At 43.0% G+C, this 14,892-nt stretch overlaps 1 long non-coding RNA gene across 2 annotated transcripts in view; it reads left to right on the top strand.

Moving 5' to 3' along the window:
• Positions 1-384: 384 nt before the first annotated feature.
• Positions 385-14,892, top strand: part of LOC143942019 (uncharacterized) — a 121,170-nt gene continuing 106,662 nt past the window's right edge. For both annotated transcript variants that reach the window (XR_013264635.1, XR_013264634.1), the window contains exon 1: positions 385-574. This is a non-coding gene — a long non-coding RNA (uncharacterized LOC143942019). The remainder of the gene's footprint in view (positions 575-14,892) is intronic.

Here is a 14,892-nt window from a genome sequence, read left to right on the forward strand (position 1 = left end):
TATGCCTATTGATTTGAATGTGCTGGCCGCAAGGTCAATGCATATCCTGGCGTTCGGTTTGATATAAAGTAATTTTTGCCCAGATCTAATATGGTTACTTTTAGATTTAATATGGCCGATGTTGTTTACAATATAGCTGATCACATGTGGCGGAAGTGATCTCATTACAGCTGATCACATGTGGCGGAAGTGATCTCATTACAGTTGATCACATGTGGCGGAAGTGATCTCATTACAGCTGATCACATGTGGCGGAAGTGATCTCATTAGAGCTGATCACATGTGGCGGAAGTGATCTCATTTCCGCCCACATTATAGGGAATCTTGCCCTTAACTGACATGGTCAATGGAAGCTCAGAGCGGGGCGGAGTTAATTGTACACAGTGCTATTTAATGCGGTGAGTCAGTATGCTGCCTGTGCCCCTGGAAGATGTTACCTATAATGGAACGGTGTAGGGAGGAGTGATGTACTGACGTCACCGTGATCTACGCTGGACCTGGAAGCGACGGGCAGCGTTACTAAGCCGGCCGGCGAATTTGTTTGTTTTACAAAGCAAAGTTTTTTCTACTTGATGTAAGTGCAATCTTTTTTATTATATTAAATTTCATGACTATATCACACTATGGTGATTCCTTTCGTTATTATATGTGCTGGGCAATGAGCGGTGTGGCCGTAGGATTTTTCTAACCATTGGAATAAGCGGTGTGGCCGTAGGATTCTTCTAACCACTTGAACCAAGCGCTTAAAGAGGATACACCCTCCATGCAGTCCTGACTTGGAGGAAGCGTTTTTGATTTGGCGATATCTGGTCTCTGAGATGGGATCAGTGTAGCTGGTAAGCGGCAGTAGTGTTGGTGGTGGAAGTCCCCTTTTTTCCTGCAAACTCTGATGACACTTTTCCTATATCGGTGTGGTGTGTTTAAAACACGTTGGAGATTACAAGCAAAACATTTTTTGTTGATGGGATGATGGACTAATATTTGAACATTAGTATATGCATTTCCCTGTCTGCACTTTGTTAATAATTTTGATTTCATGCTTTATTTATTCACTCATTTGCTTCACATAGCATTTATCGGATCAGTATAGCGCAGCTTATTTGGGAATAATTATTTGAATTGTGGGTATCTCACGGTTAAAGCTGCTGCTGCGTTTATAATTCACAATTTTATTATTTTTTGTTTCATTACTTCACATTAAGTTTACATAGGAACAGCGCTGTATTTTTTAGGTTTTAATTCTGTATACACGATGTGTCCACCATTGTTTTTGTATTATCCTGTTGATCTGTTTGTTCAATAAAACCCTTTGTACAAGAAAAATTTTACACTGAGTAAATAGATACCTAACATGTCATGCTTTAAAACTGTGCACACTTGTGAAATGGTACCACTACCTAACAATCTCCATAGGCAATGATTTCAAATGTATACAGGTTACCAGTTTAGAGTTAGAGTAGGTCTAGGTGCTAGAAATATTGCTCTTGCTATAACGTTCGTGGTGAAACCACATATGTGTGGTGCGAACACCATTTACATATGTGGGCGTGACCTACATATGTGCGTGCCACCAGGCATGAGCATGGTGGGACAGGGGCACTTTAAATCTTTTTTTATTATTATTTTTCATTTATTTATTTTTTTCATTTTTACACTGTCCCTTTTTAAAAAAAAATAAAAAAATAAAATAAAATTTTGGATCACTTTTATTGCCGTCACAAGAATTGTAAACATCTCTTGTGACAACAATAAAGCATGACAGGTTCTCTTTATAGAGAGATCTGGGATCAATAAGACCCCACGTTTCTCCTCTACAATGGAAAGCATCAGATAAAAACAACAAAATCAAAACATTGATCTAATGCTTTCCAAAAAAATAAAAACTATTGCCTTCTTTACATCAGCCTTGAACCATAAGTGATGTCATAATGTCGCTCCTGGCCTCCTAGGCAATAGAGATGAGTGGAGGCCATCTTTCCTCTGCTAATCGCTATGGCCAGCAGCCACCACCATCTAATTGGTTCCTGGGCTTCCTGATGAGCCAGGAATGCCTGAGAACCACTGGAAAGCGGTGCTGGGGTTATGGCATCTAGCTGCCGCCATAACCCTGGTATTAAACTGTAAAGTAATGACATCTTTTCCCAGTTAGGTGGTCGGCAAGTGGTGTATGAATGATGATGGTCACAGCTGCTCGTTCTCTTAACCAAACTGCCAAGCCATCCAATGTCTGGTGTCATAACTGATCACATGTGCAGCACCATGGCAACTGCAGATCAAACAGGCTAAGATGGCAGCTTCCTTGTGTTAAATCAGATTAGGGATTCTTAAAACAAGACCTTTCAGATGAGACAGTGAGTCCAAATAGATAAAAAAAAAAAAGGTGCTGTTTATTCCATACACTTCAGTGGAGAAAATACACAAAACACAGTAACTCGGCTAATGAAGTGATGAGCAAAAGTGAAAGTGCTTCTCTGTTGTTAAAACTACGGACTATACAATTTATAGTTATGAATATGCATAAGATATGGGGGTGTGTTAAGTTTATTCTTGGCGTGATCGTAAACTTAGTCCAATCAGGGTCCATATCTTCTTAGTAGCAAGTTAACAGTTAAATGGTAGTAACATCATGTGACTGGTAAAGAGATCATATTTGATCAGTTCAGACTGGACTTGATACGAAAGCCTATTTTTGAGCAGCCTTTTGGGTTCTTATCAGTAGTTCGTGTAGTCACAGGTGTTCTTTAGGTTTTTTTTTTTCGGGAAAGAAGAAACAAGCCATCTAAGAAGGAAAGAAAGAACCAAGCGTATGGAGAATTATGCTCTTAAGCCAAAAAAAATTACTTCAAGGGTTAGTTGACCTTTCCCCAAAAACTGCCTATGCAGATAAGGGTCACCTGTAGATAAAGGCAAACTGTGCAGCTCTGACTAAAGTTGAATAATACCCTTGTTATAGGTGTAGGCCATTTACGCAGGCATCTCAAGTCTCCCGCATTTGACTGCGGGCTCCTGGACACCCGCGAGCGCCAAGCAATCTGCTGGCGGAGCCTGACACTCAGGGGGCCACTGTCAGCTGCTAGAAGCTTTGGAACTTTTTTTCGTTTTAAAAGAATAGTTGAGAGAGAAGTGGCGGCAGCGGCTTTGCTGTGAACAGGAGGCGGGGCGGAGGAAATATCTAGCAGCGAAGGGCTGGAGGATCAAGTGGCTATATCGGGCAGCAGAGTGTAAACCTCCCCCTCTGCAGCCCACCACATTTGATACAGGTGGTGAATGGGGGCACCGGGAGGGAGATACATAGTACCTGAAGCCTGAGGACATAGCAGAAGGTATGACCAGAGCAAAACGAATCCTGCAGCACTGAGCACACATCTCTGGCTGAATGGAAACAAGATCGTGGGGAGCCCTGCACAGTCACATGCAGTGGTGGCCCATCCATAGGGGGTGCACAGGCACCCCCCCCCCCCCCAGCAGTCACACAATAAATAAAGGACATTTTTTTCTAATTTTAATTTAAGTGCACTGTGTTCAGGCACTGAACACAGTGCACTATGGGAAGCGCCATGTCTATGCAATCACGAGATTGCAGAGGAGACGCTTAATTTTCAGAGTTTTGAATGGACCGAGTGCTTTGTTCTCCGTGTAAGACGTCACTTCTGGTTTTTCCATACTTGCCAACAGCCCCGAATCCCGATTTCCCCCTGACAATCCCGATTTGGGGACCCTCATCCGACTGGAGCTAGTCCTGATTAAATTCCTGGGATTTTGCTTTTTGTTCCGGGAAAATCGGGAATGTTTTAGCAGAAACGCCTGGCAGGCTACAAAAAGATGGCCGTCGCCACGAGGACCAATCCCCTTGTGTTCATTGGAGAGGGGAAGCCCCTCCCCTCGCCACTAAACACACGGAGAAAGCCGAGAACTGACTAGCTGCCGCTGAAGGGGACAGACGTATGAAGGAGGGGCTCTGCTGCAGGGGACACGTGATGAGGACTCTGCTGATGGAGACACACATATAAGTAGGGGCTCCGCTGATGAGGAAACAGATGTAACGAGGGGCTCTGCTGATGGGCACACTGATGTAAGGAGGGGCTCCGCTGATGGGGAAACTGATGTATTTTTTCTATAAATTAACCTAGGTTGTGTGGGGAGTATTTTTCTTAGGTGTTCGTCTTTGGGTAAAATGGGCCAAGGTTTTAGAAAAAATGTAACAAGTGTGATGGGGGGGGGGGGGGGGGGCGCTGGGGCGCTGGGTAACTAAATTAATAATTACACACTTAAATAATATCATAATTACAACAAATATCAATAAAATGAGTCTGGACCACCCAAAACCATATGTTCATATATACATTTTTTCTAAATAAATATAGATTTCATTAATACTACCCAAACTGACTAATTATTTGAGAGCAGTGCCACACACATTTCTTTTCTTAGCACTTGTTTTTTGGTATTTTATCAAAAATCTGAGAGGCAGCAGTCTGCGATACTGTCAGAGGATCAACAGACTTGAGCGTCGGTGCTTCCCTGTGCGCCTGCGGGGTAGACCAGCGCAAAGGCGGACACGGGTGCGCGATACGGCAGGTTTGCATATCACCTGATCACTCTGGCAGGCCTATAAAAGGCAACCATTTGCAACGGGCAAACAGAAAGATCGAATCAGACACTAGAGCAATACCTTCGTTATTTCTGCTCCTGCGCTCAAGACAATTGGTCCTCTCTCCTGCCCTGCGCGGAATTTGCTTACAATAACTCGGTACACTCCACCACCAATCAAACACCCTTTTGGGCCAATTACGGCTATCACCCTTCCTTCCTGCCAGATTCTGTCCCCAAAGTCTCCACTCCTGCAGTACAAGAACGGGTAAAATCAATCCAAAACAATTTCCTACAAATCCAAGAAGCTATGAGAAAGGCTCAGAGGGACTATGAGGAATATTATAATAGGGGGAAGAAGAACTGTCCGAGTTTCAAGATCGGGGAAGAAGTTTGGTTATCCTCTATTAACCTGAAATTACCATATCCATCACCAAAACTCGGCCCCAAGTTCATCGGTCCCTTCAAGATCAAGAGGGTGGTAAACCCAGTGGCCTTTGAATTATCGTTACCTAGTTCGTACAAGATCCACCCGGTGTTTCATGCATCCCTATTGAAACCAGTGACCCCAAGCTTCATTCCCGGAAGAGAAGTGGCACCACCTCCACCAGTCGAAGGCGAAGAAGAATTTGAGGTGGAGGCCATAGTGGATTGTCGAAAGAGGGGGAGATAGACTCAATACCTGGTAAAGTGGAAAGGGTATCCCCCCTGAAGACAATTCTTGGGAACCCTCCAGTAATATTCACGCTCCTCGCTTAATACGGGATTTCCACCGTAGACACCCTGAGTTACCAGCCAGATTGGGCATCTGGAGGCTGCCCCTTGGGGGGGGGGGGGGGCACTGTCAGAGGATCAACAGACTTCAGCGTCAGGGCTTCCCTGTGTACACGGATGCACGATACGGCAGGTTTGCATATCACCTGATCACTCTGGCAGGCCTATAAAAGGCAACCATTTGCTCTGTGTCTTTGCTGGCTTGTCTCCTCAGCTCACCTGTGTTCCTCTGCTTCCTGTTCCCGTTTACCACTTCCTGTTGTGACCCGAATTGCCTGAAGACTACACTGATTCTCTCCTGATCTGACCCCTGGCTTGTTTAACAGACTTCCTGCTCTTCGCCTTGCTGGCTCCCGGACTGATACCTGTGTTTGACCCTCGGCCTGCCTCTGGAATATCCTCTGTCTTCTGCACTTAGCCTTTGCTGGCCCCCGGACTGATACCTGTGTTTGACCCTCAGCCTGCCTCTGGATTATCCTCTGCACTCAGCCCTGCTGGCTCCTGGACTGATTACTTGTGTTTGACCCTCGGCCTGTTTCTGCACTTTTCTTACCTGTTTTACAGACTGGCTTGCTACTTACCTTCTGGTCCGGTCCATCCTGCATGAGCCCTCTTCCAGACCTTCACACAAGTCAGGTGTTAGAACCCCTGCCGGGCGTTCTCTTCAAGTATATCCCAAGGCCATCTACACAGGCATCTCTTCCTTCAGAAGACTTCCTGCATACAAGTCACCTGCTGGCAACCCGTACCCCTTCGTGCCCTGTACCCGTTGTTCCACCCTCAGGGGTACTGTGCACCCAGTTGCAAGGGTAGCTGCTCTCAGCACTTCGGCCCCTGGTGAGTACCTGACAGATACCTATATTTACCCTCTTTTTTTCCCTGAATGTCTTAGGTGCTGTATATTTTCTTTGCTACAGTGCCCAACAATGCAGCCTCACCAGTGCCCATCAATGCAGCCTCACCGGTGCCCATCAATGCAGCCTCAACAGTAGCCATCGATGCAGCATGATCTGTCCCCATCAATGTAGCCTCACCAATGCCCATCAGCGCAGCTTCACCAGTGCAGGGGATTAGAGAGAAGAGAGCCGGCCTGATCACATAGAGTGGAGATCTCCCTCTGTGACACAGTATGGACTTGAATTGCTCAGCAGCTGCAGTCAAAGTCCTGCCTCCAGGACCGGCTCCTAGGATAGACATCACACTACTTTAAGTGTGCTGTTTATTATAGGAGCCAGTCCAGGGGGCAGGACTTTGTTTGACTGCGGCCTCCAGCCAATTGAAATCCATGCTGTGTCACAGTGGGAGATCCCTGCACTGTGTGATCTGGCAGTGCTCTCTCTCCCCCCCTCCGAGGCATCCCCAAACTCACCCTCAAGTTTTTTTTTTTTTTTTTTTTTTTTTTTTTTTTAGGGCTGCAGTAGAAGATAGTTGGACAGTTTGGTATATGGAATTCCAAAGGATGGGAGAAGTGACATGGGAGGAGATGACTAGGGAAGGAGAGAGCAGAAAGTCTTGGGTGGAAGAAAGAGAACGATTTGGTTAGTATTTTGAGACTAGGTTAGTGATGTAGCTGAGGGCCAAGTTGTGGAAGGCTTTGTATGTTATTGATAGTACTCAGTATTCAGCTCATGTAGATTAATGATAGAACTTCAATATTCTAAAGTGCTCTCCTTGCTGAGTAATAAATTCAAATAGTGAGATTAAGGTAGAACAAAATTAATAAATTATCTCAAAATTCATACATATACATAAATAAAGGTGCATCTAGACACAACAGGTAGATGTGCAAAACACTGCATCCATCAAACCGAACAATCTGATAGTAAACACTGTGTTTCTTTGGAAGTGTGCAAATGGTCTAAAAGAAAAAATTTAAGTGGAGTACCACCCCAGAAAAAAAAATTTGGAGAATTTTTATTTTTTACTTACCTTTTTATGCCTGTTGCTATGTGGTCCCTCAAAATCTGTCTCCATCACCTCGGCTCCTGACATCACTTCCCTCGGCGCCTCTGCTCGCTACTGCTCCTGGGAGATGTGTGTCACCATTTCCCAGGAGTCAGTGGGCTGCGCCGAGGGCTAGGTTGCCATAACAATGGGGCAGGCACCTCCAACCACACTGCCCGTTGTTATGGCAACCAGTATACTTTACAGCACTGATACAATGCATTACTGCGCATGCACAAGAACGGGCCGGTGCATGCTGGTCCGGCAGCAGCACCATAACCAGGAGGATAGTGCTTGTGGGCTTCACATGCCCACAAACAAAATGCAACATGCCGGGGATAAAAAAAAATAAAAAATCGAAGACATTGTTTGATCTAAATCGGCAATTGAGCAGACGTCGACCGCGAAACAGTGAGTCATATAAATAATATCATTTTAAATAATATATTTGTACAAAAAAATGAAAAAAGTCATAGTTGGAACTCCGCTTTAATCAAATAACATAGGTAAGTTAAAGTCCCATATATAATCTTCAATGTGTATAAAGAACATTCAAAATGGTATTCTTCCTTATCCCCTTTATAACTCGGTGTCACCCTTTATATCCAATTCTATTAAAGGTTCACCACGTGTTATAATTAATGAGGGTGGCAGCTCACCTCAAGGTTTGCTCTATATTCTCATACAGTTCAAACACACTTGTCAGTGCATCTTTCCTTCGTGCTGGTAACTCCGACAAGCTGCCTGTGTGTGTCCTCTCTGTTGGCTCCTCTCCAATTGCTTCCATGTTAGTTTCCATATAAGAAAAATAATCTCCCATAGTGAAAAACCATTGTGTAATTTATTAAAATAAAAAGTAACACTCACATTTACAGATATGGGTATCAAGCCCAGTACAATATCACTGCAGAAACACCTGGCCGAGGCACATGGGTTGATGTCACCCAGCTCCTCCCTTGATGGTTGTGCCATTGATCTTGACAGAGAAGTCAGGGGAAGGGGCATGTAAGGGAGGAAATATTGTGAGCTTGTTTTTGGATAGATTGAGTTTGAGGAAGTGGTGTGACATCCAGACTGATATGTCGGTCAGTAAATGAGTGATGCGTGTGACGTGGGAGGAAACTGATGGGGTGAACTGAGAGGTAAAGAGATGGATTTGGGAGTCATCAGCATAGAAATGGTATTGAAAGCCATGGGAGGCTATCAGCTGACCCAGGGAGGATGTGTATATTGAGAATAGGGATGAGCCGAACACCCCCCGGTTCGGTTCGCACCAGAACTTTCGAATGGACCCCAAATTCGTACGAACGTTGGAACCCCATTGAAGTCTATGGGACTCGAACGTTCGAAATGAAAAGTGTTAATTTTAACGGCTAATATGCAAGATACTGTCCTAAAAAGGGTTTGGGGACCTGGCTCCTGCCCCAGGGGACATGGGTCAATGCAAAAAAAAACTTTTAAAAACAGCCGTTTTGGCGGAAGCACTGATTTTAATGACGATTAAAGTAAAAAAAAGTGAAATATTCCTTTAAATATTGTGCCTGGGGGGTGTCTGTAGTATGCCTGTGAAGTGCCACGTGTTTCCCGTGTTTAGAACAGTCCCTGCACAAAATGACATTTAACGGAAATAACATAATTTAAAGCTGCTTGTGGTTTTAATGTTATATCTGGTTCCTGCAATATGATTGAAAATCATTAAGAAAAATGGCATGGGTAGCCCTCCCTGCCCATTACCAGCCCCTTTGGGTCTTGGACGCATATTAAGGGGAACCCCGTACCCATATTAAAAAAAGGAAATACGTGTGGCCCCCAGGCCCTATATACTCAGAACAGCAGTATACAGGCGGTGCAAACAAGACAGGGACTGTGTAGGTTTGTTGTGTTAAGTTGAATCTGTTTGTAATTTTCAACCGGTACATTTTTAAAGTGTAGCTCCAGTCAAACTATTTTTAAGCTTTTTGGAAAACATAGGGAAGGGTTATCACCCCTGTATAATTTGTTTTGCCGTCCGTCTTTTTCAGAGCATGCAGACAGCACGCACAATCTCCTACTGCTGACTGCAAGCTCTATTTAAAACGAGCAAGATAGTTAGCTATATAGGTGGATATAGTGGTGTATACTGCGTTCAGAGCACGCACAATCTCCTAACACTGACTGAAAGCTCTATTTAAAACGAGCAAGATTTCAAAAACTCCCTGATGGGGTTCCTAAGAAATCCTCAAAACTGATAATATATATAATTTTGGCTGCTAGGATAACTATAGCTAGATATTGGAAGCAGTCGATGGTTCCTCTTGACTCTTTGAAAACTAAGCTTAACTGGATCATGGTTAATGATAGACTCACCTGGACCCTCCGTAATAATTCCAAGAAATTTGATATGATATGGGACCCGTGGATTAAATATGTCTCTCCCTTGTGATCTGCCACTGGTTGACCCTCCCTTTCCCTCCTTCTTTTTTTTTTTTTTTTTTTTTTTTTTTCCCTTTTCCTCTTCTTCTTTCTTCTTTTCTTTCCTTTCTGTTTTTTCTTTTTCTTCTCTATACTTACTGTCTAACAAGACATTCTTATAATTTACAAAATGTCAGGCGTAACTTCATGAGGTTGATACTTGCGGCAGAGGGGCGTAGGGGAATCCCCCCCCCCCCCCGCCTTTTTTTTTTTTTTTTTTTTCCTCCTTCCTCCCCCCCCCCCCCCCCCTTCACCCTGCTCTGTTTTCTGCACTGTTATTGCCCCTGACAATGTGGGCACATATGGCTCCCTGGGTGAGGTGTAAGTGGGCCTAGCAGAGTGTGGGGCATACTTTAAATTCTGGTTGATGAAGCACCATACTCTTCTAGGTTGCTAAGTAATGTGCAGTCCATCAATATTTTGGTTACATATAGTTTATATTTAACTTATGGCTTTGAGAAACTGCACTCCCAATCTTACTGTTGGAGGACCTGGCTGATGTTTAGGTTGGTAGTCACATCTTTTAGAATTTTGATGTTAACTGACTGTACTTTTTGTGCTATTATCTTGTTGTCTTACTTTGCATTATAAATAAAAACATATTGAAACTAAAACGAGCAAGATATTTAGCTATATAGGTGGATATAGCGGTATATACTGCGTTCAGAGCACGCAGACAGCACGCACAATCTCCTAACACTGACTGACAGCTCTATTATAAAAGATGGATATATCTATAGATATATCTAGATATATAGGTGAATATAGCTGTGTATACTGCGGTCAGGGCACGCAGACAACCACTACAGAAGAGCAAGAACGAAAAATCGGCCGATAACGATCGGTGTATACTGTGTTGAAGGTACACAGAACACCCACTAACTGCTACAGATGCCAACACACTACACAAGGCCGCCGCGCTGGCGGCCTTATATAGTGTGGGGCGTGTACTACACAGCCTGAGTTATGATTGGCCACAGGCATCCTGCCTGTGGCCAATCATGGCTCTCCTCGCTGCCGGCGCTGTGATTGGCCAAGCATGTGGGGTCACAGTGCATGCTTGGCCAATCATGAGCCAGCAATGCACTGCGCCATAGCAGTGCATTGTGGGCCGTGAGCGCCGCACGAATTTGGTGTGAACGGCCCATAACGTTCGGAATTCGCCGAACGGGGCGAACAGCCGATGTTCGAGTCGAACGTATGTTCGACTCGAACACAAAGCTTATCCCTAATTGAGAATAGGAGAGGTCCAAGAACAGAACCTTGGGGGACACGGACATACAGTAGAAAGGAGGAGAGGAGGAGAGGAGGAGAGGAGGAAGTAGAATTTTAAATGACTCTGAAGGTGCAGTGGAATAGGTAGGATGAGAGCCAGTGAAGAGCACATTCATGGAGACCAAGGGCGTAAATTCTCATTGAAGTCTTCTCTCTTTTTGATGCTGCTGAACTAAACCATTAGTGTGCTGGTTGAATGCTGCCAGCAAAACCAGGACCAAGAACCAAAGCAATCACAAGCATACCAAAGATGCATATCTCTAAGATATATAACAGTATTGAACGTTGCGGACGAGCTTCAGTATATATCCCCCATGCTGCTGAGGAGCTGCTATTGAAAAATATCCATGCTTGTTTTTATCTACCTAGAGGGTAAGAGGCAGTGTGTTTGGGTGATGGTGGCAGTTTCTTCACAATTGTGATACCTCAAGACACATCCTTTCGGTCATTTATGGACTTTTAAATGAATTGTATTCACCTGTTTAAGGTGAATTTACATTAATATTATACAGTTGGTTCATGTTGGACTTTGTTTATGATTTTATTAGTGTTAGCCCTTGTACACACGGTCGGAGATTCCGACAACCAAATCCGTCGGATTTTGTCCGAAACTGTTGCATACACACGGTCGGACAAAGTTGTCGGAAAATCCGACGTGATTACGTTATTTCGTTACGACGGGACTACGTTCACGCTAGTAGCCAATAGCTTTGGTGTAGGAATTTGATCTGAGCATGCGTGGCACTTTGTCCGATCGGAATTCTCTACACATGATCAGAGTATGTCCGATCAGAGCATTTTGTCGGAAAATTTTACCAACAAGTTGGAAAACTTGGTCCGTCGGATACTCCGACGGAAACAGTCCGATGTAGACCACATACAGTCGGAATATCCGACAAAACGGTCCGATCGGACACATTCCGTCGGAATCTCTGACAGTGTGTACAAGGGCTAACACCATTCTCTACTTACCAATTTGTGCTAATCCTTGCATATAGTGTCAGCTGCTTCTATACCAATTATTGATTTCATTGTTCAGTATATGATCCCAGTGCAAAATTTTTTTATTTTTTTTACATTGTCATCTTTGTCTGCAGTTATGTCCTTAATGGATGTTTATGGGTCCTTCTCAGGATTTAGCATTAACTGGGACAAATCGGTAATACTGCCTCTTGACATTATACATATGGAGCTTCAGCACCAGGCTCATCAAATTGCTCAGGTTACATCATTTAAATATTTGGGAGTGATAATTACTCCCAAAGTTTCTGAGTATATTGACATGAACCTGGTTCCTCTAATTGGTAAATTTCGGCACGTAGGCAAAATATGGAGTAAATTTCCGCTGACGGTGAGAGGTAGGGGAAATTTGGTGAAAATGGTGTGGATGCCCAACTGTTATATATATTGCATAACTGTCCAGTATCATTGACACTGGTTATTTAAGACTATCAACGAAATATGGAAATCCTAGAATCAGACTCAAAATATTGCAGCTGGCGAAGGATAGTGGGGGAATTGCAATACCCAATGCAAGACTATATTTTATTGCATTGCAATTACAACATTGGTATGGTTGGGACTTGGAGGATGTAGATATGTAGGACCCCATACAGAAGATCATATTATCTAAAGTTAGAATGTCTCCCTTTGTCCAATCAGTAGTGGCTCATTGATTTCATATTAAAAGAACGTTTCCCACTTTCCATTTATTTCATAGGTTATGGGAAGTAGTATGGACTATTACTCAACATAAAGGCTATACGAAACACATTCCTATATGGGATAACTCTTGTTTATGGGAATTAAATAAGCTACCTGAGTTTGTAGGGTGGAAGAAGACCGGTATAGAATTCCTGCATCAGTTATATGAAGGGGGTGGTTTGCTATCTTTTAATGCACTTAAAGAACGCTATCAATTATCGAATAATAACTTCTATCAATATCTTCAAATATGCATGCACTATGCAATATTATTAAAGTCAGACCTCTAAATTTCAGCTGCAATATAATCCCTCTAAGATTTTATCTAAGGCATTTTTTTAAGTAAAACCAACAACATTTTTCCAGTTTATAGACCATAGGTTCAAGTAAAGCCAACTCAATTTTTCCAGTTTATAGAAAAGTTTAAGCTAGGAACACATACATTAACTTATTTATTTCAAGTACTTATATAGCACTGCAAATTTATGGAGCACTTTACATATACATTGTACATTCATATCAGTTCCTGCCCTCAAGGAACTTTTCACTAAGATCCCTAGGTCACACTCGGGTCACATGCAGGTAGTGTTAGAGCCGGTTCACACTGCGGGCGATGCGAGGCGACACGACTTGCCTCGCCTCGATCTGACAAGTCGCCCCCGTTCTGTACAATGGAACCGTTCTGAGAGGAGCGACTCGAGTCGCTCTGACTCAGAAAAAAGGTTCCTGTACTACTTTCGGGCGACTTCCATTGACTTCTATACAGAAGTCATCTGCAAGTTGCCGCTGAGGTCGCGGCGAGGCAAGTCAGTGTCGCCTCGCATCGCCTGCAGTGTGAACCGGCCCTTATGGTTGGGGTTCAAGCCAGCGACCCTTTTGCTGCTAGGCGAAAGTGCTAACCAATACACCACTGTGCTGCCCTATTACTTAGTTACTTTGTTGTGATATTAAATTGTAACCTACTCTATTGTTTTGAGTTGGTAAAACTTTTATTCCAAATGTATTTTATATATGTTTGGTTTTTATATAAAAATAATACAATAATGTTTTTTTTTAAAAAGGAATGGTTTCATGAAACAGGCTTTCTAAACAAATGAACATGTATTATTTATTAAGTGTTACAAATGTAATATTATTAAAGCAGCATCAAATGTAAATGTAAACATTTAAAAAAAGCCTCTTTCTCAGCTAACAAATCAAACTGAAACACACACATGTATATACAGTGCATCTGTAAAGAACATAGAATACAGAATGTATTAACTTTTTTTTAAGCCTTTTAGGAAAGTAATTTGCATTTTAACCACTTCAGCCTCGGGAAGGATAAGCCCCCTTAATGACCAGACCATTGCAGCACTGCGTTGATTTAACTGATAATTGCACGGTCGTGCGACACTGTACCCAAACAAAATTGTCCTTTTTTTTTCCCCACAAATAGACTTTCCTTTGGTAGTATTTGATCACCTCTGCGGTTTTTATTTTTTTTACTTTCTGCTATAATACATATCCCAAAAAAAAATATACAAAAAAACAAATATATTCATTGGTTTACGCCGCAATGTCTCAGTGCCGCTAAAAAAAATCACAATAGGCGTATATTGATTGGTTTGCGCAAAAGTTATTGCTTCTAGAAACTATGAGATAGATTTAGGGACTTTTATTTTTTTTTTATTGGTAATGGCAGAGATTTGTGATTTTTAGCGGGACTGAGACATTACGGCGGACAAATCTGACCCCAAATGCTACTTTTTTGGAACCAGTAACATCATTACATTGATCAGTGCTATAAAAATGCACTGATCACTGTATGACTGATGGAATATTACCAGATGAGATGCATATTATGTGGGCTAGATCCCTATATTTAGCACATAAACTTGTTCTACAAAAATGATCTCTCCTATACAGTAGTGTGTTTAGGTTTTGTGCTGCCCTAGGCCTGACTAAACTCGTGCATTATACGGCGGCACTTTGAAAAGGAATATCGTTGTCATGGCAGCAGCTATCCTCTTCTTCAGCGGGCGGTCCTCTTTCAGATAAGTGGTCTCTGTGGTGGATTCCCTGTAAGATCACTTTTATGGGTGGCGGGAGGGGGGCTCCCCCCTCCCGCTGTGCTCTGGTGGTCTCTGCTTACCAGAGCCACCGGTAGTGGCA

Source organism: Lithobates pipiens, unplaced genomic scaffold (genome assembly GCF_037356315.1).
Source record: "Lithobates pipiens isolate NorthernLeopardFrog02 unplaced genomic scaffold, aLitPip1_a1.2 Scaffold_30, whole genome shotgun sequence".
NCBI lineage: Eukaryota > Metazoa > Chordata > Amphibia > Anura > Ranidae > Lithobates > Lithobates pipiens.